The sequence below is a fragment of the Adiantum capillus-veneris genome, chromosome 22 (genome assembly GCF_014529385.1).
Source record: "Adiantum capillus-veneris isolate H3 chromosome 22, ASM1452938v2, whole genome shotgun sequence".
Taxonomy (NCBI): domain Eukaryota; kingdom Viridiplantae; phylum Streptophyta; class Polypodiopsida; order Polypodiales; family Pteridaceae; genus Adiantum; species Adiantum capillus-veneris.
Window position 1 is genome coordinate 141,864,231 of NC_140952.1, and position 5,120 is coordinate 141,869,350.

A 5,120-nucleotide genomic window follows, 5' to 3' on the forward strand; every position below is an offset into this window, starting at 1 on the left:
CTGCGTGGTCCTGGGTCACTCCTTTGCCCTCTAGCATCTTCTTGTACTTTCCTTACACCAGGTGTCCTGACAACCGGAATTCCAAATTCCTCATCAAGACTTTGTTCAGAACCATCTGAATCCATGTCTACATGTGAAAAACCTGATGATGCATCAGCCATAAAGGGAGGTTCATCAACCTTTTCCTTTCCTTTTCGTGATACATTCCCTGTACCTGTTGGTGGAGTAACCTGCGTACGTAGTCTACCATTCCATGGTTTCTCAACAGAGCCACGAGAAGAGGACTCTTATGGTCCACTCAAAACCTGTGACTGTGGCCTCACATTTTGTACAACCACATCATCTTTTACATCAGCCCCAATAGTGCCATGTGCATTACTGTACCAGCTGCTCATCTCATCAAAGACTACATCTCTGCTCACTCGTAATTCTCGTGTAGTAGGATTGTAGCACCTGTACCCCTTTTGTTCAAGGGAATATCCCACAAGAATACATTTCTCTGCTTAGGATCCAATTTCCTACGCAACTCATCTGGTACATGCACGTAAGCTATGCAGCCAAACACTTTCAAGTGTGCCAAATCAGGCTTTGTACCTGTAAACTTTTCCTCAGGTGTTACATCATGCACCGCAGCTGTAGGTGTCCTGTTCATAATGTACACAGCTGTATTTACGGCTTCAGCCCAGAAATGATGAGGCATGTTCTTCTCATTCATCAATGCACGTGCAACCTCTGCAATGTGCCCGTTTTTCCTTTCTGCGACCCCATTCTGTTGTGGAGTATATCTGCATGTAAACTGCCTGCGTATACCATGCATTCGCAGAAAATCTGAAAAATCATTGGAGAAGTACTCTCCCCCTCCATCTGACCTCAATGTCTTCATTTGCATATCTGTCTCCTTCTCAATCATGACTTTGAAGTCTTGAAAGTGACCAAACACTTCACTTTTGTTGTGCATGAAGTAGACCCATACTTTCCTTGTATGGTCATCAATGAAAGAGACATAATACCTGCAACCATGTATACTTGCAGTATCGGTTGGACCCCAAACATCTGTGTGCACCACCTCAAGTGGCTTTTTACATACATTGCGCTCATGTGGAAATGAGCCCTTTGACTGTTTTCCAAACTGGCATGCTGCACACACTTTATGCATACCATCCACCTTGAATTTGGGCAAACCTTTTACAATCTGTTTTGATTGCATGCTGCGCAATCTCTGCTCATTGACATGGCCAATGCGTTTGTGCCAAATGTCAACATCAGCCACAACACCTGTGCCCAGTGCAAATAATGCAACTTTTACCTCAGGCATGTCTACATTCAGCGTAAACATTCTGCCCACACATTTGCCCTCTGTGATCAGCTTACAGCCATTCTGGAAATCTTCTACATAACAGCCATTTGGATTGAAGCGAACCTGCAAACCCTGCTCAACCATTTGTCCAACAGAAACAAGATTCTTTGTAATGTTTGGGACATGAAGTACATCTGCTAAGTACTTTGATTTCCCACTCTTCGTATTTAGAGGTATGTCCCCTACATGAGCAATGGGGTGAGCTGTGTCATCTCCTGTCTGCACATAGCCTGACACATCTAGTTTGCGCATATCTCTAAACCACTCTCCACGAGATGTCATGTGATTAGAGGCACCTGAATCCACATACCAAACATCATCTTGGGTGGAATTCTCTGCAGTCATTTTATTCATTACATGCTGCATAACAAACATGCGCTCGTTTTTGCTGTCATCTGCATCTCTGCTAGTAGATGCATAGTTGCCTTGTTCTCTCTTTCCACTTGCTTTTCCCTTTGGACAGTCACGTGACATGTGACCTCTTTCACCACAAGTCCAACATTCTCTGCTATCTGGAGTATGTTGCTGCCTTCTTGATCCTGCACCACGACCTCTTTGACTCCCCCTGCCTTGAGACTAGTTTCCCCTACCACCTGTATTGTTTTGATTTGATTGAACTTCTTGAAATTGGCCCCTGCAACCTCTTGGGCCTCGACCACGACCTCTACCTTTACCTCTGTTGGAGTTAGAATAGAAGTCCTGTTCAGAATTATTTCTGCCATGAGAAGAAGATGTGTCAAGGTTCTTCTCCTCAAGAATAAGCATAGAAATCAAATCTTGGAACACGGAGATGTCGTCTCTTGTATTCATGGAAAACCTAAAATGTACATACTCATTTCCAAGACCATCCAAGCATGCACGGACAATGTCATCGTCTTCCACTAAGACTTTAATAGATCCAAGAGCCTCAATGATACTCTTTATCTTCAAGGCATAATCATTGATTGAGAGGTTGTTCCTCTTAACCTGATTTAGCTCCGACTTTAGTTGAAGCTTCCTGGCCTTGGTGTTCACCTCGAACACTCTGCCTAAGTTTCTCCATGCAATGGCGGGGGTTTCAGAATCCTGTAGATAGCCCATCATGCCATCTGTGATGCTCATAGAAAGCCAATACATCACTTTGCTCTGGCCTTGTTGCCAGTCCCTCAAAGCTTTCCTTTGTTCTGCTGTAGCATTTGCCTCGGGAATCTCTGGTTCCTTTTCATTGTCTCCTTCTACATAGTCCCAATAACCTTTTCCTTTTAGGAAATTTGTTATTCTGAACTTCCATGCAGGGTATTTATTTTTCTCAAGCTTCTCAGTAACAATCTGACTGAAACCGTCAGACATCTTGAAGCACTAAGACAAAATAGTTGCAATTTGCAAAAACCTGCAAATCTGCTGAACCTGCTATCGTGGTACCTGTAACGCTTTCTACACTCAACGAGTGTCCACAATCTGGTCGTGGATTGCGAACGAAGGGATTGTGATGCTCTTGCTCTCTTAGCCTCTCTTGCCTGCACCAGGCTCTGATACCATGTAAAGAATGAGGATGCAAGAGAGCTACACAAGACAAGCACAAAGCACACAGAGACTGAAAGCTTCTTCTTCTTCTTCACAGAAAAGAGAGTACAAAATGACCAAGTACTAAAGTTGAAAAGTAGCACATATGTACATGCGGTCACTAAGTGTGAACTCGCTAGAAGCGTACTAGGCTGGCACTATATGTGTAGTCCAGCTGTAGAATCACTGGCAGAGATCCTCCGTGTCGGTCACCTAACGCGCCAGTGAGTAAATGCCGTAGGCAGCCAAGACCCGTAGTGGATGCCAGCTCAAGGTGTAGAGCTCGACATCTCAACACATCTCTCTCTCTCTCTCTCTCTCTCTCTAATTTCTACATGATATCATCGTAGCTGCCTCCTGGAATGCTTGTGGCAACCCATATTCTACCTTTCATTTATTTATTCATCCTAGCATTTGCAGCAACCCAACTAAGCAAGTACCCTCCTTCTCCCATGCGTGCTTCCTAGCCACCATCTCCTTTGTAAAGAACACCTACTCTATTCTACGAGCTATCCACCCTCGTGTTCAATTTCCTCCTTGCACAATTGGTGCCCTATTCTGATGTTCTTCTCTCACAACCATTGTGCAATATGAAGACATGAAACTATGTGTGGTATCCACTGGTGTGCATCATCACAATTTTCATTGCTAGAACTAGCATCATTGTCATCAGCTACATCTATAGCTCTTGCTCTCTTACAACACAACCTCCACGATATTCTCATGATCATCCACATGCAAGTATCAGCAAATTGCACCCATAACAATCATAATCTGTAGAGGCCAGCATCCAACCAGTGAAGAAACACCTAAATTACAAAATACTCCTGGGAATCACGATCTCATTGATGTTCTTGCTCTGGGGATTAACCAAATGCATGGCAAAATTCTCAACTGGCCTGGTGTTGGGGCAAGTTGCCACTTGGATGGCAAATCCTAGGAAGGCAACGAGGGCCATGCGACCATTTTTCAACTCCTCCACCTTGTACTCCTCGAACTTCTTAAGGTCCATGGAGAAACCAAGAGAACCAAAAGGCTCACTGGATACTTCCTCTTCTTAGGGTCTTCCCTCTCCTCCTAGCCAAACATGCAAATTGGAGGATTGAAAGCTTCCCTTCTATGCAATTGGTGCCCTTGTGCTCCTCAAGATCTCTATAGGTCTCTTGTCCAAACCCGACAACAACATTGAAATATCTAGGTGGGACCCCTGGGGACTTCATGTGGGTTGGCCTCTAAATGTCCAACAAGCTGCAAAAATGTCATAAATGGCCTCATTATCCAATGGGAGAGCTACATCAGCGTGCTCAAGCAAAGAGTGAGTGGAAAGGACTTTGTTATATGGCTCAATAGTGTCCTTCCCATAGTTCACAGATAGCCTTTCCAAAAGAAGGGATGCAAGGCTAGAACCAGTTCCACCTCCAAACGCATGGAAGACAAGAAAATCCTGTAGATTGTTGCAATTATCTACAAGCTTCTTGATGCGATCGAGGCAAAAATCAACAATATCCTTTCCAATGGGATAATGGCCGTAGGAAAAATTGTTGACAGTATCCTCTTTGCCATTGATGAGCTACTCAGGATGAAAGAGTTGTCTGTAAGTACCAATCTAGACTTCATCAATCACGGTGGGCTCCAAATCAATAAACACAGCACAAGGAACATGCTTTTTGGCCCCCATCTCAATGAAGAAGGTGTTAAAGGCATATCTTCGCCCCCAAAGGTCTTGCCACTGGTCATGTGTCCATCTGAGTGGATGCCATGCTCAAGATAGTAGAGATCCCAACAAGCATTACCAACTTGCCCATGAATGTGGACAAAGATGCACTCTCTCATGGTGGAGAAGTAAGAGAAAGCTCGTTGAATCTAGGATTTGTAGAGGGCTAGCTTGTGGATACCTCTATAATAGCCTCACACAAGTTTCTTCTCTTTTTTAAAATTCTTTTTTTTATTAAATAAAGTTGTATATTAAGGGAATGTTGTGGGACGCATGTCTAATTAGCCTCACCATCCTATCTTATTGCAGTATTAGCGAGAACCACGATTAATTTGTCAAACCATGGGACGAAGCTGACTCGACTAGTGCATAGAGGCTACAAGAGGTTGTCAATATCTTGGAAAACAACTAACAACTTGCATCGAACTCAAGCTACACTCAAGTGACTGAAATCACCAAAAGCCAATCGCTCATCGGCAAGCAAATCACATCCGTTACAGCATCAAA

At 43.8% G+C, this 5,120-nt stretch overlaps 1 pseudogene; it reads right to left on the reverse strand.

Moving 5' to 3' along the window:
* Positions 1-4,115: 4,115 nt before the first annotated feature.
* On the reverse strand, positions 4,116-4,732 carry LOC147430344 (tubulin alpha-1 chain pseudogene; annotated as a pseudogene).
* Between the last annotated feature and the right edge of the window lie 388 nt (positions 4,733-5,120).